Genomic DNA, 27,106 nt, shown 5'->3' with positions numbered 1-27,106 from the left:
GGGTGAATTTTTGTCAAATGAAGCTTATGAAACCACAAAGGAACTCTAACACTGAGATTGGATATTCTACATCTCAATCTTACGCAAACCCAACTCCGGCCAATTGAGAAGAATAAGCTGAACGATATTTAGTGATGTAGTGAACAGCTACGCATAGGAAATATGTAAATGCAGTAACAGAATTCCTAATTAAGAGAATAAAAATTATTTTTTATGCCCTTCGGGGTAAAAGTTTTGGAAGTGAGTTTCGTAATAATCGGCTATTTTTTTTACCAAGGATATATTATGATGAACGTTGGTCTGCAGGAAATGCAGAAAACTGGGGAGTTTTTCTTGAACTCGGCGAAAGAAGAATAAATGTAATTTATCCTCGACTCCTCAACTTCCTTGTAATTTTACTCGCACATATCGCCCCAACGACTGCAACTGATTATATCGTTATTTTTTGCCACTGGAAACTCAATCAAACGCGCTGGCTGGTAAAGTAAATGAAAAAAGCGCTAAATTCTACGCAAAGGTAAATATTATCCTTGATTCAAATTTTATCATTCTAATTTGTCCTACAGAAAATTACAATGGATGGAAAAATTAAGAAAGAAGCATAATATTTACCTGCAATAATCTGGGAAGCTTGATTTGCATGAATTAATAAAATTTAATCTAAAATATATACCACAAATCATACTCTTCATACTGTTTAGAGATTCATTTTTAATAAGATTTAACAATGTGCTTGATGTGAAAAAACCAGTAAATGTAAATGGGATATAAGATCAGATATATGTAACCAGTTAAAAAAAAAAAACACAAAAAGTTTTCCCATCACATTTCATTGGCATTAAGAATCAGATTCTTTACTAAAATTCACCTCCATTTCATAAGCCTGAAAAACGGTCGTCAATGTACACCGTTGAGTTAAATGTCCATCTCCCTGTGAAAAAATGTCATATCATCTCAAAGGCAAATTACAACATGATTTTCATTAAGTTTCGGCATGCGGGGCAGATCAGATACAACGATATTCAAAGCTTTTGGCGGTAAATGACTATTAGTTCAGCCATGGAGAAGCCTCATCACTAAATCACTGCTTCAATTAGGTTTGCTTGCATTAAGGAGAGTCATCCACAAACTAGGCCAAAGTGGTGTCAGTTCAGGAGGGGAGGCCCGTTTGCCATTACATGATGCGGAGATGTCTACTGAGGGTAAGGCTTCGCTTGGATTGGAAATCAGTATCTTTGACTCACTCTTCCCGCTAGACTGACTCTTAAGATTAATGTGTTTTAAACTATTTTTTTTAAAGTTTCCTAATTTTTTAACGCAAGTCAATCGTGGGCTTAAGTACTGTCTTATGTACCTTAATTAATGGTGAATACCTGATGAGGGGTATCACCTTCCACAAAATTGCAGATAAAATAATGTTAGCGCCTACATGTATCGAAGTTTGAACTGGGGAGAAATAACCACCCCCAGCCACATAACCTTGAAATGACTCATAAGATATCATGTAGATGCACAATTTGGCTTAATTTCCCTGATACGGAAAGTCGATGATAAATAATATTTGGATGTCATTGAAATTGAAATTCAGAATTCAACAGGAAAAAAAACTTATAAGCCAGGCAAAAAGATGGGAAGCTTACCAAAACATGAACCAACCAACCCCACAAATTTTCCACAATCCCCTCATTGGAAGCCCGCAGTGATTTCTTCTGAACTGGAAAACGGGACAAATTATGTCCCGTTAAGTTACATTTGGTTGAAAAAACACCGTAACAGGTGAGTTATAGCCTTATGAATAGAAACAGGGGGATATATGCGCCACAAAAAGAGGTACTTATCTCAAGGAAAGGAAAACAAAGAGTCTCAGTTTTACATTTTCGTCACCAGGGAAGCAGAAAAGTATTTTTTTCCTGGAAAAATGCCCACGAAAGAAAAAATGTGCAAGAACTGTGTGTGCAAGAGATGAATGGAGTTGATTGCCTTACTTAAAAAAAACAAGAAAAAGGAGGGGAAAAATAATGTGTAGCCCCTTGTATTTCCCTTATTCTCCACGGTTTTCGTCATTTCCCGCACTGAAGTCATATTTCATGCTGTTGCGCTTGAAAAAACATAACCTCAACCCACCTAAGATCTACCAGATTAGTCGTCGATGCAGTACAGAAAAAAAGGGATTAGTAAATGGAAAAGAGATAAATGTAAGATATTGTTCATTAATTTCAATGAACGTGGAGGCAATGAGAAGCGTTGTATTCAAATAGTTAACTTTTCAATAATTTCCGAGTAGGAAAGTATCGACTTTGACGAAATCACTCATTCCCTTACGATTTAGTTGGATTTATACTTTAAATTAGGCATTGGATTGTACTTGCACGTGATTATAGTCAATTACGTTTATTAAGGTTTATTACACCGTAGAGAGCAATTTCCAATTTTGTTGCAAAGATACCAATCTCCCTGTGTAGATCCAGACGTAAGACTGAGCTTACATGAAGCACTGTTCACTGTCGCGAGTGCGCTGCTGGCGAAAAACTGACGGTCGTTCTTTACCGAACACGTGCGACGGGTGGCCTTAACTCCATCACCCAGCATTTGTCCTCCGCCGCTGAGGTAGATGGTTTCTCTCCTCCACTTTCACCTCAACACTACGCGTGCGCTTCCGTGGCAGCAGCGAGATTGAAATAAGAGTGGAAAATGGTGTCCTTTGTCTTCGTAAATCGCTCTCCAACGGACATGGAGTCACAGCCATGCCTTCGTTCAACTACTACCGTGGCCAAAAATACATGGGAGAAACTGGAAAAATATTAGCATCAGAATAAAGGAGCATAGAAAGTATTTCCTTGACAGAGATTAACCGCGGGGTAGGAGAAAAATTTATGTTACGAAAGCCAGCGGGGACTAAAAAAAATAATTATCAGGCGGCAGAAAGTTGAGTTTATGCAATAGTTGGAAACCATTGATGATATTATTATTTTAACTAATATTGATGATGAAAATGTAACGATTAACCAGTGGGGTGAATTTTAATCTTTTTGTCTATCTTAAATATTGAGGGGTTGAAACTTGAGTCAATGAAATAATGGCAGTTTGCAAATGAGCCAGCAGATTGTAAAAATCAATTTAGTGGTAACGTATATGAAACTATAAAAATTCTACGTGAAAAAGGAATCTATTACATTTATCATAATTCATCACATTTTATTTCAATGGTGAATGAGAGGTCTTTGATAAATCATATTATCAAAGAGGAATTTTACAGCACCACGGTACAGCTCAGTGTAAGTGGCTACTAAATTTTCAATAAAACTAATTGTCAAAAAGAGGCACAAAATACGTAAAAAGAATCATCACTGGGTCAAAATATAATAGCAACTAGAACGAGAGAGATAATTCATTATCCTTGCTTCTTGAATATCACTTTCTTGCCTATTTTCCCCTGTAAATTAGGAGAAGTGTTATGCAGTGGTGGTGTGTTGGCTAGGCAGTCCTTATTGCCTGGGGCCTATCAGCTGACCAACGTGTTGTTACTCAGCTGTCGCGTATTCGGAGAGGTTATCTCGTCCTTTTCGTAATGAGATCCTTCAAGCTTAGCTTTTCTAGAAGCCGAACTAACTTATTATAACACCACATACCGAACGGAAAAAGAACCCTCTCAGGCAGTACTCGTGACCTCAAGATTAACAAATTAAGTAACCTCGCAGCCATGGGACCAGAGAGCAGGGCTATGATAAAAAAACAATATAAAGTACCCAAACAATTTATTTTGCTCTTAGGCCAGTTCGCTTTTTTTCCTTCACTTTCACCTCAGCACTACGTGCAGATTTCCGTGGCAGCAGACAGAATTAAAGGAGAATGGAAAATGGTGTCCTTCGCCTTTGTAAGTCGCCATCCAACGGACACAAATTCACAGAAAATCCTGCGTTCAGTCACTACTATGACTAAAATTACATTAGAGAAACTGGAAAAAGCAAAAGCACTCAGAATCAGCAAAATTCAGCATTAAACTAAGAAAATAGTTTTTGCGGCGGGACTGTTTCACCTTGAAGGCCTTGATCCACGTCCAACAGATTGAAAAGCAGATATGTCACATATGAAAAAGCTCACTTGTCTTTTCGCAAAATTTTACATATATATACGTGGAAAGCAAGGCTATAAATTATTTTTGACTTTTATCATTTCTCGTGCGCAAGTAGAAAAGCATTGAGATGAGTAAAAAAACCTTGTCAGTTTCCGTCAAAATCACTCGCCAAGTTTAGCGTTCTTCAAGGATCTGCAATCACAAGTATTTCACTATCGATTTAAAGATTCAATCATCCGAGAGACAACATTATACCGAAAATCCATAATACGAACTTCCTTTGCTTCCTAATAACGTCAAGTATATGAGATTAAGAAATTAAAGACACAAATCGTGGTCAAATTTACAATTATCGGCACCCATAAGTGCCAACTCTATAGCAACCTTTCGTTTTACACCCCCGGAATGAATTTATCCAAAATCCATTTTTAATCCAATTTATCCACCAAAAAGGTGAAATAGTCCATGGTTACCCATATTCATATCAAGAGTCATCGAGAACCATCATAATTACGTCGAAAACTCAAGGAAAAGTCATCCAGTCGATCAGGAAAACCTGAAGCCCTTCGCTCTATCACTTAAAGAACTTCAAATCACACCGGTCTCCATGGATATATTGCTTTCATCGTACTATCTTATTGTAATCTCGAGTTGCATAAAGCAATGGTAATGGTATGATAACTCACAGACGATGTAGATCAATGAAAAACAGGAATATTTGGAAATTATTAAAAAAAAAGCTCGCATGAAATGCACCAACTGGACCGAGGTAATGAGTTACCTCATAAATTATTTGTAAGTAACTTCAAGATGAAGAGACAAAGGATGATTTAGCTCAACATAAAGTTCACTTACCTCGGCCTAGAACTGACATCACAACCGATCAGTTACGACTCAAACTGTCATTTTATGGGCTCTAACATAAAAAATAGTGCTACCCCCCGGAATTGTTTGTATTAGGGGTGGTAAACTGTAGCATTCTTATAGAGTTATGAGGATAAATCAGCGGTAATAAAGCGATAGCACGAAGTATTGCCCTTCAAGATCGAAGAAGAAATTTTCTCTCCACCATTCGCACCAAACACTTGAACTGAACCTCTTCCTACACTTCGATCGTTACTCACCTCCATGTAAGCAACCTATCTTTTTACTGAAGATGTGTCGCAGCCTCCATTACGACCTTGCATCTCCCCATTCAACTTCAACTCGTCTTCAAATTATCTACAGTCAAATGCGCGATGACTCAAGGCGTGTGGCCCGAATGAAGTGTTTACTCGACAAGGCCACAGACGGCTAATGAACCACTCCGAGCTACGACTATTTAAAAAAATCCTCATCGAAACGCAGATAAAATCCAACCCTCGTTCAGCCTTCGGTTTCCGGTGCGATATAATACCAAAGAGTTGCCAAAGGTTGCACCCCAGTTACTTTTTTTATAGCTACAATTTCGTCAGTTGTACTTCTGGAGCCCTCAAGTGAAGAAAGGACGCCAAAAATAGCAATAACGATTGCAGGATATCTGCCGGTTAAGATAAGTTTTCTTAGAACACAAAAAGCAATTAAACTAATCAGTACTATGAGCTTCCCTTGTCTAATCAGCATAGGGTTTCTTGGCATTTCATGATGTTCCATAGATATCTATCTTGAAGCCCTAATACTGGCATTTTCAGCCTTCAACCGCTTGGAATTCTTTACCATTTTTTTCTAGGGAACGGGGGGAAACAATTGAATGCAATTCCTCGCAGACTCTTCCTGTGTCATCAGTTTAGAATGCACAAAAAACTGATAATTAACATGGTAACAAAATAAAATAATACAGAATCAGCCGACTGCTGTATTTGTAAACGATTCAAATAAATTTCGGGTTTTGTACCACCATGTTTCATTTCTGCATAATAATCGTGTACTCATCCTGCTTTAATCCGTTGACTTCTACGGCGTTTCCTTGCGCTGGTTTTCGAAGGATCTCTCATCCTTCATTTTTCCCCGAATATATTTTCCGACGGCAGAGCAGACGCCGTGGACAAGATGTGGGCGGATCACAGTGGCAATTTATCTGCCGCGACACCCTGCCTCCTCCCAGAGGAGGAAAATATGTCGCGGCTTTAATAATTCTTTCTCCGCCACATGACTCCGCGCAGGATAGCAGTTTAAATATCACATGCGACCCCTCCTCCATTCTTTTCACTCTCTTTGATAAAATTCAACCCGGTAATAGGCAACGGTTCTTAATTTCACCAGAATTATAACTACTACTGTTATGGTTAAATTAGCATAAAAAACTTTAGCTTGAAGGTTTTTGAAGCTTCTTTTATCTGTAGCTGTGCACTGTTGTGCCTGATCACGACGTTTTATCACTCTTGCTTTGCCAAATATTATTTTAGAGATCATCGAAACACATATACTATGATATATTTGACCTTTTACTACTCCAGATTAGACATAAATAAGGGGTAAGAAAACTACTAAGCTCCTAAATCCTCCTATATCTGGTCTTCTTTTCATTAGGTTAGATAGTCCGTGTTGAGCATAGGGTTATTCCATGTAAAGTGGTCTTATACCGCAGAAGTGAACTGCTGGACCAAAATGGGTTTCAGTTAAATTTTCGGTAAACAATTACACACACTTTTATAAGTGGCAAAATATTACGTTCATTTATGCTCTACTTGACGAGATATAGACATATTTTGACCCTACGTGTATGTTGCAGCCTCATACAGCGTGAGTTGGCATTCTTGGTAACTTTTAGGTGGTATAACTCCGGAAATATCTGGCGAAGAGAAATGAAATACTGTTCTCTTTTGCAAATTTTTCTGCTCTACTGGTTAAAATAAAAATATTTTACCTATAAACTATCGCTGTCTACGTAAATTTGCCCTATAATAGCCACAAAAACGAACAGCTCGAAATAAGGTTAAAGTTTGGATTCATGTGTCTCTTAAAAAATGCTTGGTAAAAGTTATGTTTTTCATGTGGTTACATATGATCCTTGAGTTAAATATCGTGTAAAAGATCGTGTAATATTTGCTTTCAAATTGCCTTGAAAATTAAGGTAAAAATTTTATTTTCCTGCAAAAAAACCGAAAATGGGCAATTGCAGACGTCTTTTACAAAAAAGACTATCTGGAAATTATTTATAATTAAAATTAACGCACAGGAACTTTTTTCTGCTATTTTAAGGAGCTAATCTGATTTTTCATCGTTGGCATAATGGGTCATTAAAAAGGGGGACAAAGCTAGGGGCGTCGCTAAGCCGAATCACAAGCGTAATCTATTCACAGTCTTCTCGTCAAACATTTATAAGTGGTATTTTCCTGCGAGGAACAATCGTTGATATTTTGCAGGTTTATTATGTGTAAGGAGTTGAATTAATGCTCCATTGAATTCTGTGGCTGACAGTTAAAAACAGTGCGTCAATGTGGTTATGACTTCTTAATTCATCTTTCTTAAACCCGAAAGAAAACACTAAATCACATTTCCATAACATCTTCCTGAGTAACGATACATAAGTCGTATTTAATGAGTGATTGCTCGGAATATAAAGATGCAATATGTGCCGAAGTGTGAAATGCTCTTCAAGAGGCTTTCTAACACTTACAGAATGAAAACTTACCATTCTGTCGATTCGGCAAGCTAGTCATTAACGGCGACTCCGTGGTAATTAATCCTCTTGACAACCTCATAAATCGAACGCATCCGGACTGTTCCTTCCTCAATCAAACTGGAATCAAGTGTTTTCGCGGGCTGACAAACAAGAAAATCTCAGACTGCATCGCGTAAGATTGAGTTCAGTTATAAAACGTATTCTCCTCTCCTTCTTCGGCCTCTTTATTTGCTGTCCCTTTCGAGACTCTTGACAAATTTTCCCTTTCAAACACTTCTTAGGCGTTGATGAATTGATCCAATCAAAATTCCCTCCGTGCCACCGTTCGGCTTCCCTTCAGTCCATCCGACGTCTATGCGGCCTTTCATTTATTTTATTCCCTTCCCTGCGTCAACGTACATCATCGGACGGGTCGAAAAGAATTGTGTGACCCGTAGAGGGCTCTGTCATTGTTTCCATCCTTCTTAATCTTAATATAACTTAATCACGGTGAAAGGTTGGTGAATTTTTTGAGTGAATTATAACCGTAGCGTTGGCGTCGGTTAAGAGCTGCGTGACGTGAAAACCGTGACAATTAATTATCATTTATCACCGTTTATTAAATCGAGGTGCCGAGTTTGAAGATGTGAATGGCTGACGTATTAAGTGATGAAGCGCTTTTGATAAATGCGCATTTTCTTCCTCTCCTCGTTTTATTTTCGCAGCCTCGCTCTCCTCCTTACCTATTCAGAGAGACTCCCACTAGGTCAAATCACTCAATGCCTCGCCCAAAAATATGGTCGATGCTAACGTTCGTTCTTGACTAAACTACCTATTTGTTAATATCGTTATTTCAGGGTAGTGGGACCACTTCCTTTCTCTTGGTTTAATCACGCCGAAAGTATACCTTGCAGTGGCTGTCAAATGCGATGGTGGCGGTGTCCAGATATAATTTTTGGGTATTCGGCGGCGCGCGGGCTTTAACATTTATGGCCTCTAAGGCACGAATAGGTCACCAATGTCTCAGAATTGGGCTGGGACATATAAAAGGCGAATAACAAAGATTAAAAGGTATGCATTCATCCTATTACTAAGTAACTTTTGGGAAATTCGATGGTTTTTTAAATTAACCTTGCCTTGTGCTTCGCGACATGGAGTGCTCAAACGCATACTATAACAATCATGACATCAATAGAACTTAAGGCTAGTGGCCATGCTACTTATAGTTATGCGTACATATATGGTACGATGGAAGTGAAATCACGTTTGACAAATGAAAATTGCTCTACGGTTGGCACGTAATGAAAAATGACAAATGTTTGTTATAAATTACTTTGTCTTTGCGTGCTGAAATTGATATAGGGATTGAGAAAAAAGGTCTTTTTACTATATGCTTGATATGATATTTTATTACTCTATGCATGTAAAACATGAAAAAAGCAAGCAAAATAATATTCTATATACAAATTTTTCTTTTCGACATAATTGTATTTTTTCTATGGATCAAAATAATTTTTTGACAAAGAAATATAAAAAAGTATTTGATTTGAGTATTTAATTCGCCATTAAACCATATCGTCGGTCTTTTGGATTTCAGGACCCACTCGCGAAAATTATACTCCCAGTCTCTTCTACCTTTCCTCACTTCCGTTCCATGCGATCTCACCCTTCCATTGGCAAAATGACAAATGAGCTGACATAAAAGAAGAAGCGGGGAGATTTGAGTCTGAGGAGGATCGCCCCCTGCTGTTATTCACGACGCAAATGAATGCTACGTTTTGCTAGCCTCGTTTTTCCCCATCTATGAGCGTTTCGACCCACCTCCGCCTTTTCCATCCAGTCTTTCGCCGTGGTCCTGGATGGCACATTTTTTCCTATCTCCCCTAGATCCATGGGACCTTTTCCCATGTTCCTCTAGACTCTTTAGCCTCATGCCCATTTGAATCAATTCACCGAAGACACTTGAAATATTTAATATTCGCCAAAATTTTTTACATTTTAACTGCACCACGTAAATAGGGACTAAGCACGCAACTTCGCGTTAAGATTGAAGTGAATGTTCACGTGAGGAAAAAAGTCATTAGAAAATATCATTATCATCATATTGGAATACGTTGACTGACGAAATTCGGTCAAGCTAATATGAATCCCGGTACATAAATATCTCTAACGAATCATGTCCAGTAAGTAAGTTTTATGAAAACAGAAATAGTAAGTAACTATACTATATAACTTTTATGATCAAATTCGGAATTTCTCAAACCACTTTAAGGTGACATTCGATGCTTTGATTGATCAACCCTTATTTCAAACAAGCCCCGATCGTAAACCGTTTTTAAACATTCAGGAAGACGTACATGACTATCTTAATATTTCAGAAGTATTGATGACTCTAACAAAGGTTAGAAATCCGTCCTGTTAAAGATCAACACAATTTCAATCATTATTAGTTCCATTCCTTGGCCAGACAAGAATAATTTTCCTTCTAATGCAATCAAGACGGAGAGCATTGCCATCTTCTTATGATTCGATTTACTTGCAATGAGCCCGACTGCGTTCCGTTCCGCTAAATCCGTGCAGAGCTTCCAGCCTCTTCAACTCTTTTGGAAATTTTCTCGGTGCTGCATTTTCCAGAGGAGTTTGCTTGTTTGCTTTTTATTCTTTCTCGTAGGCGATCCTCCTCTACGCTCTCGACCGTTGCAAGCAAATATCTAATCCAGTTAAAATACACGATTACTTATGCTAATAGCATTTTCCTTGAGGAGAAAAATGGAGATTCATCCAACTTCGAAAATACCGCTTGTTATTTATTCAAAAGTACTTGCCCATGCGTACTGCTATGAATATAGGGATTGAGAAAAAGAAGTCTGTTTACTACGTTCTTGAAATTAAAGTTTATCACTATATTGGCCCTTTTTTTGGAAAATCAACGGTAAAAGCCTCTGTTTGGAGGACGCAAACATCTCGCTAAATCAGAATTTTTTTTAGAGATAAGCTGCATTTTTAAATATTATGATACAATTTTCAAATTATCAGAGTTTATGGAGCAGATCCTGATAACCCTTTTTTGAACCTAAAATTAGAAAATTTATAAGTATTTTCATGGATGGTTTTATTTTCATTTTTGAGAAAACGACAAATGCTGACAAGATTCTCTTCTATATACTCTGAAAATTTCAAGATGATAAAGTGAGTCTTAAAAAAATAATACGTTCCCGAAAAAGAGAAAAAATATCTCCAATCGAAAGGGAGTTTAACATCCTCTTAGGAATCACCACCGTTGCAGCGATTCGGAAATAAAATTATCCTGCCTACCTCACAGAGGCGAAAACCATAAATGCCACAGTGCATTCTCTTTCAACACTTTTTTCCATGGCATATTTCTTGTGTACTTCACGAATTTCCACTCGAAGGCGGAGATTTTTTCCGCATAGGTCATTAGCCATCATTTCCTTGAATAATATTTTTCGTTTGAGATGATGGATTCCTATTCCTCTTCTCTGGAGACCCGAGGGAGTTAGCATCCATTTTTTTTCTCGACCGGAGTATATTTCTGTTGAGTTCATCCAGATGTTTTTTTTATATAAACTGCAATGAGGAGAAAAAGCGTGATACTAAAGTACCATTTTTACATATATTTTTTTCTCTGCCAGATTCATCAGAATGCGTTTGCACTTGACAGATAAATCCTCCCATAAATTACAATTTTAAAGTAAGATGCAGCGCGCATTGAGCCGGTTGAAGATGCCGCTGTGACTTATGGGTATGTTTCAGACAGCTGAAGCATTATTTTTCCGTATGTTATCCCATGATGGAGAGCCATTGCCTGGGATCGTGCACACACAGGCTACGCCGCCTCCACAATCAGAAATTCTGAATCAATGGGTAATTCATCACATTTTCAGGTCAATCCCTGATGGTATGCACTTATCCATTTCAGAATTGTGCATAAAGATGCGGGGAAATGAAAACAGTTGAATGCATCGCGCAACTACATATTTTTAAAACTTAAAGTTATACTATATCAATGGTAAGTATTATGATTGATATGAATATTTAAAATCAGGATGCCGACCAAAATTTCTATTCGTTCTACAACAAGTCATGGCCTTAATGAACCCTGGAGTTTATGGAAAAGCGTAACTAGATATATATCAATTTCTTCTTCGAGTAAATAATGTTTGTATGTTCCACAAGAGTTTTTTAATACCGACCCAGGTTTCGGCAGTACACACTGTCATTATCAAGGTGCACTGCCGAAACCTGGGTCGGTATTAAAAAACTCTTGTGGAACATACAGAAGTGCATTTTCATTATGTTTCCTGCGAACAAGTTCCACCAAATATCGCCTTCCAACCTTAAGCTGATAAATAATGTCTGTTCTTCATTTAATGACTAAAAGGATGATCTCTTAAAAAATATTATAAACCACAGTTATGGTCGGTGCAAAATACCTTAATATAAAATAATGTGGCAAAGTGACGTTTTCGGTGTAAAAATTGCATAAAGAAACGGACACTCTGCATATAAATATAGGTATTATTAAAATTATTCTATAGGGAAGATAAAAAATAAATGACTATTGATTGGAGAGGTTAGGAATTGGAATGCATTTATTTATCGCCTTCGTTTTATCTTTATCTATTTTTTGTATCAGCAACTGTCAGTCATCGCGTTTACTTGAATGAATTAATTCGTGCATCCACCAAATATTATTGGCACAGCGAGTGTTTGCCGTGCTCTCAATCGAAGCCACCTATTATTGATGATTTTCGGTAGATTTTCGACACGATCTTCATTCTTATCCTATCACCCATGAACCGAATAATCCATTAAAAGCATCATTAACTTAAGAACAGCAATACATAGGCTAAATCTTATGCAGGTTCCATTAACGGTATCCTGTGAGATTGTGATTTAAATGAATAGAGTGATATTCGGTTGCATGGAAAGAATACTCAAATGAACGGGTGCACTTTTAACACGTAAATTTGCAGAGAAAATCATGATAAAAGAAATACGTCAGAGTCATTTATTGTTTTTGCATTTTATTTAATGTTTAATGAGAAAATGGAGATGTAAGAGGTGTAATTAAGTAAAAAAAAACTATTTATATTGGCGAGAGCCAGACTTTACGGTAACTTTCGAATGTATTAAAGGTGAATTTTTGGATGAGTCTCTGAAAGTGATCATTTTTAAATAAATATATTAATAAGTTTTAACTCTTTTCTTAATACCTACGAAGATACGAGCATAAAATAATTTTATTCCCATTTAAAGTTTGCTGAAAACACGGCGCAGCAATAAGATGGGGCGATCTTGAGACGGGGCAGGCAATTATGCTGGACTCACCGCTCTGAAAACCTCCGTACTCTCCGATTACCTACGTTCCCGTGCCTTGCCTCTGACTGATGCTAAACCTCCTTTGGTAGTACCAGAGGCCTTCGTAGAAAGCACTGTGATAGCATTCAACGATTCAATAACAGGAGAACTGACTTTGGTTCATAGCCCTACCACCACATAGTTTTGAGCTCGCAAAAATTTCACCGTTGAATACAACTATTCCTGTCCGATTATTTGCATTTTTTCCCCTTTTTTACTATTTTTTCAGTAACTTCAACGGAGTACCTACATTTTTTCCATTCCTTTGGTGCCTTCTTGTCAAACTATGTTAATGTAACATCATAGGCGGGTTTAGGGGAGGCGCACGGAGGCACTTGCCCCCCCCCAGACACTTAAAATATTGATAAGATTTTTAATGAGACTATCATTACGTTCGTTTAGTTTTGTGTACTACGGATCCTCTATCATGTATTCCTTGAGCACAATTCAAGAATGCAGATTTGCCGGTCATTGGTCATGCGTTAATAAGCGTTCAATAAAAAAAGCATCGCCTTAGCTGGAAAGGGGCTCGAAAACTGTCGTTATTATAAATGAAACTTATTCATACATTCATATTAATAGCTTTCATATTAACCCTGGAGAGGGTGCGGGGCGAAATATAACATTAGAAGGCGCGTGGGGTGTTATCGACACCCCAAAGAAAATATTTTTTTTTCTCTTAGCTTGGAATGATACAGTTATGTTGTATTATTTCTTAAATAGGTCCACCGGGTTAAATTGATACTAACAATTATTGTTATTAAATAAAGAAGAACCATGAGGTGATATACACCCCGCGCGCCCTTTCCCGGGTTAAAATAAAAAGAATATTTCGTACACTAGTTGTTACATGATGCTTTTAATCTCAAATATGATGAGATGTTGTTCGCCAAACGGGCCCTTGTGCCCCCCCCCCCCAGAAAAAATCCTGGATCCTTGTGTAACCTACGAATTTTATATAAATACTTGACCCCAAGACTTCATGGCGTAGCAGGCTTCTCATCGTTCCTGCTTCTGATTTAGAAGGTCGTGAGTGTGACCCATGATAGTTAACCCCGGGGGCTGTAAAACTGCCTACGGAATCACTTGGCTTGCCTCTAGTTTAGAGCGCTGGCTGGCCCAATTCAGCACTCAGGGGAGTCATATCAACGCGGTATAACCCACGATGGTACAAATATGCATTCACACCCTGGAAACGGCGATAATTCCATATCATCTCATCGATCACGCCTGAGTAATCACACCAAGTTATAATCACCTCCGTTTGTGATGAAAAACTCATATTCGTTACTTACTGTTCGTCTAGAGTGGTGGGAAGTTTTAATGAAAAACTGTAATAAAAAGTATTTTCGTGGAATTCATTCTCAAGCATGGCAAAACTAGACTACTAAAATTCTCTTGCTCCCAAGAAATCTTCACTTATATTTAATTGTAACTAAATAAAGTATTATAAGGACGCAAATTGGTCTTTATTTCCGATTGAAACTTGAAAAAAATACGACAATGTCAGCTGGAAATATATCTTTTACGAGAGTTAAACTGTAGAATTTTCACATCATGGAATTTTCTATCCAGGGTGAAAGTTTTGAGGCAAGCATAGAAGATGGATGAATAGAATTTTGACGCGTAGCAACAAACTGGTCGAATCATAAGATACTAACGTGACATGGTAATTTAGATTTTTTTCGCGTGGTAAATATCAATTCTCCTTCAAATTATGATCTAATACACTAACCGCTCATTTAAATTATTGATACTTAAATATATCTTGTTAGTTCCTTTCGGGAAATGCTGGGTTGAAAACATTTTTCGCTCAACTTTTCACCCTTATTACTGAGAGGGTTTTCAATGAAAGATTCTTTTGAAAATGCTCTAAGTAAGAAGAGTGAAACGTTGAGCGAAAAATGTTTTCAACGCAGCATTTCCCGAAAGGAACTAACAAGATACATAAAAGAAGCTGCGAAAATCCTCAGAAAAAAATTTTGACACCTATCCCGGCGCCCTTAAAAAATATGTTCCAGCAGTAACATTAATAAACTGATTCATATGGAATTTTTTAAATACCTCAAGTTATCTAATCTCAACCACCATGCACTCATTTGTCTTGCATGGAGTAACTTGATTATTGTAGACTTCTTTTTGTGAAGTAATTACTTGTTATAGATTTCGTTTTTGTTTATTGCTTTAGTTGTTGTTGCTTTCTTCATTTGATCAGCGTTCAGTGTGATAAAATGGTGTTATCTATTGGAAAAGAATTAACAAATAAATAAATTAACTGATACATACGAGAGAAATACAGTAATGATTTGCACACTACACCAAAGTAATAGTATAGGATCGTGTGGACACATATATCCGAGGAAAATGAGGAGAAAAAGTGGAAAAAGAACGTAAAACTGATGGGATTTACTTGGAGCAATGAAGTTGAAAAGAGAGCGAATACAATTGGAACACACCATGCGAGTCAATCAGCTATTTTATTTAATTTCCACGACGGAAAAATTTATTTCCTACGGACTTAGAATGGTGATTTCGAAAACCTAATTTTCTCCTCAAATGAATAAATGATTCAGTAAAGGGTAGGAATTTCCCTTCGAAGAGATAAAAAAACGGTCCCAGCTTTGTCCATCAAAAGACCAATTTCGAGAAGCCAATTAATTTTACTGGACCAAAGGCTGCACTACAGCAAGGGAAAATAAGAATTTATTTATATAACCGACGGTAAAAATGAAAAATTCCAATGATTACTTGAAGCGTTGACAGGGAAAAGGTAGTGAGCCACTAAATGTGAACTTTGCAGAAGACGAAAGAAAGAGGTTTGCCAACAATGTGAAGCTCATCTTTGTGCGCAAAATTCGCCAATCGTAGTAACTGAAATATTATACTAATTGAATTCATATTGCAGCTCCGCTAAAAATGAATCTGGCGTCAGAGAATTATCATGCGATCGATAATCTTATTATAACGTGCCTAGAATTAGACATAATCCAAATCAGAAGCTGAAACAATCGCATATGTTTGATATGTCATGTAAATGCAAATGCCATCTTCAGAGAGATATAGCAATGTAAACGGTATGAACAGAGATCAATTGAATCCTGAATGATTTACTCATTGATACGGCATTATGGACAAGCCTTACTGACACTTATCAGTCAAAAACACAGCAGAACTGCGTGACAGCATTTATTACTAACCAAATGTAAATTTTCCTTATCTGAATACAAAGTTTTCTAATGGATTTTTTTTGGGGTTGGAGAGTCAAAGTTTTCTAATTATTAGGAAAAGGATACGATTATTATTAATTAGGGCTCAGTATTAAAATCCAATCTGTCCTTAGCATGCATAGTCCATAATCCATAAAATGGGTAGAAATATACACTGTCAATAAAAGTGTAGGAGACACTATGCCAATTACCCGGTGAAGACCCCGATAGCCCTTTCTGCACCTCATACTCCGGGAAAATCTAAGAGCTATCACTTTCAATGAAGAAGAACAAGAGCAATCCGCACAAAAGGGTTGCTCTCGCGTTAAAATTGATGAATTTACTGTTGTAATGACGGGATAAAGACCATCCCAACAAGATCATGCTGCCAAAAAATTTCCCTTTTAACTTGAATTATTTTTCTTTTCCAATATTGAAACAGCTTATCGTTGCTCACAGTCCCTCCACGCCAGTGAACAAGTAGATACATAGAATAATAGAAAATGGAAGTATTGATCGAGTTCTTGATTCTTTGAAGTTAATATATTGAATAAATGCAGGAATAATTAATTAAATATTAGTTTTTACATTTGAACTAACTCTAGATTCTTGCTTAATGTAGGTGATCATCATACTTGGGCAAATTATTAGAAGATTGGAAACCCATATGATGTAAACGTACCAATCATACTTTCCAGTTCTAAGGTAAGACAATTTTTCGGGGCTAATAGAAATTTTCTTCATTTTCAGTTAGGCAAATGATAGAATAAAATGAAACGTTTCCTTATTAGAATCCAGAGTTTTCCCATCGAAGTATGAGAAATATTCATTAATTAGGGCTTATTATTAAAATCTAATCTCAGTCCTCAGCAGGATGCAAAATACACAAAATGAGTAGAAATAAACACTTTCAATGAAGCAGAACAAGAGTAATGCGTGAAAAAACGATTGCTCTCGCGTTAAAATTAATTAATTTTATATCAATATCCGTTGTAATTATTAATCAGAAAAATATTATTAATTAGAGTTCATTTTTAAAATCTAATATCAGTCAATAGGACGATGCGATGTACAAAATTCTTAAAATGAGCTGAAAAATACACTTTCAAAAAAGTAGAACAAGTGTAATCCGCAGGAAACCGTTGCTCCCGCGTTAAAATAGATGAACTTACTCCTCGCGCAATGACAGAATAAAGACCATCAAAACAAGTATATCCCGCCGACCAGTTTTCCCTTTTGCCTTGAATTATTATTCCTTTTCCAATATGGAAATAGCCTCTCGTTGCTCGCAGTCCCTCCGCGCCACTGACGTGAGCCACGCAGATATTCTCGCCTCCCAAATTCCGGCTAATTCTTTTTATCCTGCTCCGAACCGTCTTTTTTCTACATTTCCCCCCCCGTTCGCCTCTTATTTCTCCTCGTTTCCATTAAGCCATTATCTGCCCAATTTCCTCTTCTCACCCCTAGAACGTCATTCCTCCACCTCCCCTTCCCCTCAATCTCTTCTGGCTCAATTAAATCCAACCCATTTCGTATGATGGCATTTCCGTCCGCCTGTACACTTCGCCACAGAAATGAGGCCCGAGCTAACGCGGTGTTTTCTCCTTTCCTCACCATTCTTTTTTCCCCTCTCCAATATCACGTGTTTTCGAGGTTTAAAGGCATTTATATCTATTAGAAGAGACGGGACCGGAGTAAAAGAGCGGGTTAGCAACGGAAGGGAAATCTTTCGTGGAGGGGATTCTTAAAAAAAAAAAAAAAATCACCCAGTAACGTTGTGGCTGACAACGGTGGGAATGAGGGTTGCTCGCATAATTTCGAGGCAATTTAATGAGAATAGACGTAGATAAGAACGAAAAATTGAATGAGGGGAATAGAATACAAGAATTGGGAAAAGATAAATAGATGTATCTAAACAGCGATTTAAAACGAAAAGCTCTATTTATGAGAAAATACGACAACTGGTAACGAGGGATCACGATACAATACTGTTTTTTCTCTTAAATTTATATTGAAATTGCGGTTGAAATTAGTTTACAGAATTTTTTACTAAAGTTTGCGATAAATTAATTGTACTTTCACAAACATTTCCTCAGAGCAATTGCTTCGTTTTTTAGGACGAGCATTCTCGTGGAGGAGATAATTGTATCCATCCCTCCATGTACTGGAGACATGTAGACCTGGTAACTGACGGAAAAATTCACGCACCATTATGATTTTCTTTTAACCAATAAACTTTAATAATAAATACCATGCTACTGTCGACTATTTGGGTAACGGTCTATATTTGATAAATCACAGGTATAAAAAGGATTGCTGTAATCGATAGAGAAGGTGCTAAAAGCTCAAGCTGAGCTTCAACTTGTGACCTAATTGCAATAAGACTGATGTGCTGATGATAATAGGATATAATTGAAAATTTAATGACATGTCCAGTTTTGTGATAACATCGTCCAGCTGCCACATTGTGGCATCCCTTATTTATTAATTGTGAGTAATTACCAAGGTTTAAATTAATATCCTGAAAATTTACAGACGCCATCAAGAAACAGAGCAACGGTGCAATAATCAAAATACTTAACTAATTTAGACATCGTCATTAGTCAACAATCCTAAGATTGGTTTGACGCAGTCCTCCATTCCTATCTCCTATCCGCTAGCCTTTTAACAGCGACGTATTTCTTCTCTTTTACATTTAATATCCTATCCTATGTAACTAATTCGTCGCCATCCCTTGCCCTTCTTCCCTTCCACCTGTCCTTCTGCGATTGATTTCAGCAGGTCATCATGTCTCATAATGTGGGCAACTAAGTTCTTCTCTTTAAGGTTTTTAGAACCTCTTATAAGGCCATACCTCTCTTTTCTATCACTATTCTCAGCACTTCTTTGTTACTTACACGTTCTATCCATTTTATCTTCATCATTCTTCGAATAAAATGGATATATCCTGCAAGTGACGAGAAAGTGCTAAGAAGAGTGGGACATAGACATATTATTTTTAGTTCCCACTCTGCGGTATTGTGGTGAAAAGCGTAATGTGGTTTAACATAAAATTATTGAGGCTATAACTAAGTTTTGATAATTCCATCGAAATATTGCAAATTTTTACGATCCTACACCTTAATTAATAAATTTTAGCGTAAAACTCATCGAAATTACTTAATCTACGCGATTGGAGCCTGAGGAACATGAGAGAAAGAAGAATTTGCATGGATTGGTACCAAATTTATTGATATTGTCACAAGGCGTCCAGCCAGTTGGAATAGTATTTATAACCGGTGAACAGGGAGCACAGAACCTTTTTAAGTCATATTAGGGCAAACATTTGACGATATAGTCGCAATCAATTCGCTGGTGGACCCATGAAATCCCTCTCTTTTTCGCAAAAATAAAATAACCGACGTGTTTTTTCCAATAACCCATTCCACGTAATTACATACCTTTAGCCTGTAGGATATTCTTAATAGTCGGAGAAATTATCTTGTGACTCATAAATTTCATTTAATGGGTTATTTTAATAAACTATGGGGAGAAAGAATCTCTATCCAGGCGTATACCTTGCTAGAGTTAGTAGGAGCTTGAATAGAGAATTGTGGGAGGTTCTATATATTTTAAGTCATTTTCATTCGCGTTCAGCATGTGTCTAATTACTTACGCGCCGTGTTAATTACGTAAGTGCTAATATGACTGGTGAAAAGGCAATAATGCGATTTGATTGAGGCTGAAAATGATCATAATTCTGGAGCAAGTAAATCCGAATGAAACTGTGTATCAATATTACCCTAGAGACAATAAGTAGATAATTGCTTAAGCCAGAGTCAGATGAACACTTTTTCTTTAACTCTGCTGGATATTTTCAGCGAAAGATTTCAAGGGAAAATAAAAATATCAGTTCAAGCTATAATGTTCTGTTGAAACAGTCACATTTGCCATCCATTAACACACTATTTCTCTCTATCTCTAAATCTTATTCTATTTCCATTGAAATCAACCTTGCTTTCCGATGATTGCCAAACTAAGCGTTACAGACATTCTTTGCTGTGGTCTAATGATTTCTTCAGTGACAAAAAAACTCAATAATAGTCTTAGCAGTTGCGAATTCCGTAAAGGAGCTGCATAAAAAATAGCGATACCAATCATTGAAGTTATCCTACAAAGGGGATAGAAAAACTAATTCAAAGCATGAATGCAGTTCAATCTAAAAAGTTGTTAGAGATAATGAAAATGAACTGTGTACCACCATTTTAATTTTGTTCTATAATTGGAAGTAAATGTTGCTCAATTATAATCGGTTACAAAGAAATTTTTAAGGAAAAATAGATTGAGTATATTAAATACCTCTTTGAACCGTTCCTGTAATTGATAACATTTAATTAATTATTAATTAAGTATTTTAATGGCAAACTTGTTTCATTAGTGAATCCTATGGCAAACCCAGTTGAGAAATTAAGGTAATAATGATAATTAGGTATAAAATCTACGATGATACCTACCCCACAAAATATGCAGGATTCACTAAATAAACTCTTAAACTGAATGAATTCAAGTCACTTGAAATATGAGAGCTTTAGCTCCCACCGTAAGAACGTAGACGAACTGACTAAACACACTTGATGATTTAATCAGATTCCACAGCTTATTTAACATTGTACGTGTGTCATTCTCACCATTATTTAATGGATCATGGACATTCTTCTGCAAAGAACTCTTTTTCAGGAAGCAGTTGAAATAAGTTAGACCAAAAAATCATTAATCTTCCGAAAAAAAGCTGACTCACACGGTTTTGACCATCGTACCGGAGAAACCTTTATTCCGGAACGAATTTTGGCGCAGCCAGTTTGACCCCGGAACTCTCGCACGTGGTAAAAGTAATTCCGTCATCGGTCTCATTAATCATTATCCTCTCCTCTCTTTCTTACGCTGCGCTTCTCTCCCCCCTTCCCGCACACAATTCCATCCGTCTAATTGCCACGGCCACGTGGCTTACTTCCAAAGTTATATTTTTTCCAGCCGCTCCGAAAAATATCACACATATTCTTGTAACAAGGATTGAAGAATAATAAATGCACGACTCCTCTTTTCCGCCCAGCATAGCCTACATCCTATCATTCTGAACATATGAGACACTTGAAGAAAACCAGAATTGCTTTCTGCTGTCGAATCGTCAGAAATATAGTTCCGAAGCTTGCAATAATTAAATCCACTCAATAGTTTATATTTGAAGTCGGTCGAATCGAACGATCGAAAAGGGTGCACCCTTTGCACACTTCTGGAAGACATATCGAGGAGGGTGCGAAACAGATATTCAATATGTCCCATGATAAAAAATAATAACCTTGAAAATGGCATAATATGTTAATGCCATGGTCGTTAGTTGAGTTTTGAATCAAAATGAGGAAATTACCATTAGCAGTTTTTATCATGGATATATCGAACTTCCACCAAGTCAAGCCTGGAACAACTTTAAACGTTGAATATGGACGCCTATTGCCTGTAAATTACATGGAAGTATCATAAAAGCAAACAGGAAATGGCATTTTATAGATTAGGTTAACTTTGAACTTTCCTTCGACAAAAATATGCTTGCCCTGAAGATTAATCCTATCTATTAAAACCACTCGCTGAAATTGAACAAAATTAGATACTGACGTCGTTAAAAACCAGTGTACCTATATTACCACAGGTCATTCTGAAGAAACAAGTTGATGTATCTCCAAAATACTTCACTCAGTTGCTAGAGATGACCATATGAGCAACGTCTCTGAATATCTTCACACCGTGAACAGAAATTTTTCTGAGCGTTTCCTCTATCATCCTTATCGGCGTTCTCTCCCATTTACGATCATTTCGTGTTTTTTTCAAATAATTTTCAATCATTCTATCACCGTTAGTGGTGTAAAACGACTTTCATTTGGTTACTACAGAGGATATTAACTTTTATCATCCTCACCCTGTAGTAAGTATATGAATGCGATGCATTCAAATTTGAAATAACCGTACTCTATAGTGGTTTAAATCATATCCACACGGGGTATGAACTAACGATCTATTATTCACGTGCAGGAAACCTACTTTGTTGACAGGGAACAAGGAAAACCGTGTCACGATTCTTACGGCACTTTTGAGCAACATCCGTCATACAGCGATGCTGCTAATTGTCGCAGGAGGATGCATCATTTTCCTAGACGCGTCACAGAATGCTTATCAATCATTAGCTTGGGTGAGGGACATATTGATCGGTCGCGGCTGGAGAAGGTTCGTGGGCACAGCAGAGCGAACGGCCGCCTCAGGAACGCGTAATCCGATGGATAGCGATGATTGGGTTGGCTCGACATAATGAGAGGTTAAGACGCTGATATTTCAAGCCCAGAAACTGGAAGACGTTGTTGCGCAAAAAGCAAGAGACGGCAATACAGTAACTATATGAAAATAGTTACAGAACAATTAAGAACAGAAATATTGAGAAGGTTTTGATGATAAACTTATGAATTTACTTTAATTTCAAGTTAAAGTTTTAACTGAAAAGCTAAGTATATTAATAAAAAGTTGATATTTTGTACAGAAATAACGATATTAGTAGACTTTTTTTTAAGGGTAATTACAAATTAATAGTAATATAGCATGAAATGAGTGTCAATGGAGACTTTGAACATGACTCTTTATTTTTGGCAGTAATAAAAAAGAATAAAGAAAAGTTGGTATCATTAGATTATCGTTAAAATACCTTCTTTAACCGAGTTCACCTGCATGTGAAATTGGAAGGCGATATATTTACTATTCAGCATACCACTGTTGCCGTTTCCCTGACTCAAAAACTTTTTTAATTTTTCTCATTTAAGCCTCTGGTTATCTGTTATCTGCCCATAAAGAGTGTCATCACTGTAATCTTCAATCCCGTTATCTAGGACTTAAAGGCAATTCAAGAAGTTGGCTCATTCATCGCAATGCAATCTCATGATTGGTATGTTGTATTTCTCTTTTTCCCTATCCCAAGCTAATTCCCATAGTTTCCTGCTGTTACCCCTCCTTGAGTCTTCTTTATCTGCCCCAATACATGCCGGTGGTTTTCTATTTTTTTATCCATTATATTTCTCACAAAATCATTCATCGTTGAATGACCTTTTGCTATCTTCTCTGTCTTTTTGCCGTGCTGTGCCCCACATTCCCCATTCTTTTCCTATTTATTTCTCTACCATCTTGTTTCTTAGTTTCTTCTTTCGTTTTTATCATCAATACTCATCTCCATCAACGGGCTTTTGAGGCTTCCATTCTTTCCTGATTAGCTTCTCAAATGATCCGTGTTCCTCATCTCTATCGATGCACTGCCCTCGGGAATGCTTATGAACTCACACTCTGTTTCCCAGTATCCATTCTCATGCCTTTGAAATTCCAGAAAGATCCATTTTCCTCTGTGAAACCTTTGAGTCCTTAAAAGCTCGTTTGACAATAGCTTAACTTGGTGTACCTTGAATTCCTATTACATATTAGATGATCTCTCCATCTTTCGGGTTCTCACCGCGTTGTTTTTCTTAAGGTGACAACACTTCCGACCTGAAGACGCCTGCTGGAATCCAGGCGAAACTGTTGTCATCCTAAAGGTGCGTTTACAATGTGTATCATGTTATATAAAACTAGTTACATATAACATGTTTCACGACAAAGTTACCAATCCGTGTAATATGCTACATGTAACATTGTGTTATAAAATGAAAAAAAATATCGAGTCACCCTTCGTGTGGGAAATCAAAATCTTGTTGTATAACACTATATTTTGTTTTAGAACACACTATTAAGGTGCGTTTACACTCTGTAACATGTTACACAAGAAAATAAACAAACATGTTACACATAACAAGTCACTTGTACAATCTTATACAAACATGTTACATATAACAAGTTACTTGTAACATTTGTTTTATTACAAGAGTCTAGCGGAGCCAAAAATGCACAAATAACATGATACAGATTCAGTCGCAGCCCACCCGTCAACTGGCTATCCCCACCATGCGCCTCACCTCTTTTCTGCAACATGTTACACATTTTTCCACTTCGTGCGGGAAACCAAAAACTTGTTATATAACACGAATTTTGGTCTAAGTAACTTGTTTTATATAACATGTTACTCAGTGTAAACGTACCTTAAGACAAAAAAGCCGCTAGATTGCGGTAAACAAGAACGCCACGGAAAACTACGAGAAAATATTCTTATCGCATAGGCTAATGAGTGAAATATTAAAAAAATCACACCTCAGACGGAGAGTCAATCGTGAAATAGATTAGAGACGATTCTCTTTAGTATATATCACTATGCAAAGTTATATCTATCATAATTACCATTAGCTTATTTCGAGAGAAACTTGAGCTTTCCTTACTAATGGCTATGCAAAGTCAAGTAATGACGTTTAAGTTTGTCAACCAGCTGACACAATATTCAAGTTAAAACTCCGTAATTATGACAAGTAAAGCTGTTGTGAAAAAGACTTAATGCTACAACAATTCAATTACTCATTTATCCTCATAAATTTATTATTTTATCTCCGTCATCTACACCCTCTACAGTCGGCAATAAGCTCTACGTCACCTTACTTTGTAGCATACAAATTCGGTTCCGAGTAAGCTGTCCCAACCTTCTCCTTCAGCCAAACCTTGTGGCGATTCCCCTTCAGACGCAAAGGAGGTGTTTCACTGTCGCATTCAAATCCCTCCTGTGATTTAAATGGTAATTTATTCCGGAGCAGACAGGAGAGGACTCTGAGGATTTTGGTCGGCGAAAAATTTTCTGGTCCCAGCAAATGTGTGCACACATCGACGTGTAGGGCGTTTGATAGCGGCTAAATGAGAAAGTTAAACAACTATACGAGTAATTTTCGATCCCCTCCACCTGCTTCTCACGAGATGAAACTGAGGACCATCATGTCTGCCAGCACCCACGCTACATTTCCATATCGTTCACTCTTATGCAAACTGCAAAAGAAGTTATTTGAGCTGCCTTTCCCCAGATATATTCATTTTATCCTTCGTTCATTGCAACCAAGCTAGCAAGACCTCGGGGCCCGTATTCTAATACAACCACAAACATGCTGCGAAGTGATAATATCTTTCTTCCACACTTCAAGGCGACTGAAACTAGAGAATACTTTATTTTAATCGACCGTGAAATCGCATGACAGGGAGTCGTAAGTTAAGTGATCATCAGTACAATCATGAAAATGTTAACAGCAAGAGAAGGAGATATCCCAAGTGTGGAGTCGAAGTTGGGAGTTTATAGAATTTGAAAGACGTTTTTTTAGAGCCTCCCCAGTCAATGTGGAAGCCCTAATTACCAGTATTTAAAATAATTTTAAATTGTAGAAGTGTGAAACCTTGGCGATAACTGAAAAGTAGGCTAAAACAGGCTTTAGGGGAGTAGAAAACGATGTTCTGCCAAGAGTGATAAAAGAAGGATTATACTGAGATAAGTGTGTCTGAAAACTTCGAAAACTTTTGAGATCAGGTGTATGGATACGGCGACGGAAAGTTGAAAAGGGCTCGAAAGGGATTTAGAACGCCATCTTGGCATAATAGACGATAAACCCGCAGCCAAGTTCCATGTGACTGGGGGTAATGTAGACGGCAGAGTAATGGGTGATTTGACTCATGGATTTTGGCCATAAGTCCGTTACATAGGGCCTCTTGCTTAAAAAATAGCATTACTTGATATGGGATTACCATTTCTAAGCTAGTATTTTTCCCAAAGCACCAAAAGCAAACAGATCGATAGATTGGAAACGGCTGGATACACGCAAACGCGGGGATATTTCTAACGCGAAAATAGAGGCTTTAGGTAGAGGATAACGGTGAGTATAATTCCATTTTATAGAAGGGACGTGACGCGATAGTTTAAGACGGGTCATGAAATAGAATACTCATGACTTTTAATTCTGAGGAATACCTGAATTTTTTTCAAAAGTACTATACACTGAATATATTTGCATTGCTCTGAGAGATTATGAGAATAAATCATATACACGTGAATATTTTTGAATAAAATAATTTATAGGAAGAGAGGATGTGGATTGTAAGTGCAGATTTTACCTTCAAGGCTGATTCATTGATGGAGCTAGATATGGTGATATTGCTTGAATGGGTCCTAATCTATGAATATTTATTGAGATATCGCCCTCTTGAAAAGAAATATTCTGAAGATTTAAAGCTTAATGCCACTCAATATTCACCACAATATTGACCTAGACGAACATATTTAAAAGAACAAAAGCCTCAATGGTCTTCCTTCACCAATAAATCCATGATCCACGGAATTATAAAGAGATTTATAGCTCATAATAGATTACAAGGGCCAAATTTAGAGGAAGTTACACGATTTATTTCAGTAAAAAATTCTGACATGGACATTAGGGTGGGCCGAAAAAAGGTTTTTTTTCCTGATCAAATTTGCCCTATGCGGGAAAGTTGCGAAATGATATAAGGATCTCGCACACAAATTTTTTTTCAAATCGGATAATATTAACCACTGCCGCCCGAGCTCTAAAGTTTAAAAATTTGCGAAAAATCAGGCTCGATTTCAGAATCAAACGGCTATTAAGACGAATTTTATGAAAATATGGGATAATGGATAATATCAAAGAGTGGATACATGTTTACAGTTTATGAAAATGAAATTTGAAGTTTTTTTGACAAAATCTATGGCTAAAAAAATGTCTATGAATTAACAACAAAATTAGAGTATAGACCACCCGCACAACACAACTCATTTTTGCCTACATTTCTAAAACTCCATTTTGGGGGCTAAATTGCAGGTAAAATAATATTTATTTCGATTGAATTTCATTTCTTATCAAATAAGTCATCATATGGTAGTAA

Source organism: Ischnura elegans, chromosome 2 (genome assembly GCF_921293095.1).
Source record: "Ischnura elegans chromosome 2, ioIscEleg1.1, whole genome shotgun sequence".
Taxonomy (NCBI): domain Eukaryota; kingdom Metazoa; phylum Arthropoda; class Insecta; order Odonata; family Coenagrionidae; genus Ischnura; species Ischnura elegans.
The sequence above is the reverse complement of the archived record's forward strand: the minus strand, read 5'-3'. Positions refer to the sequence as shown.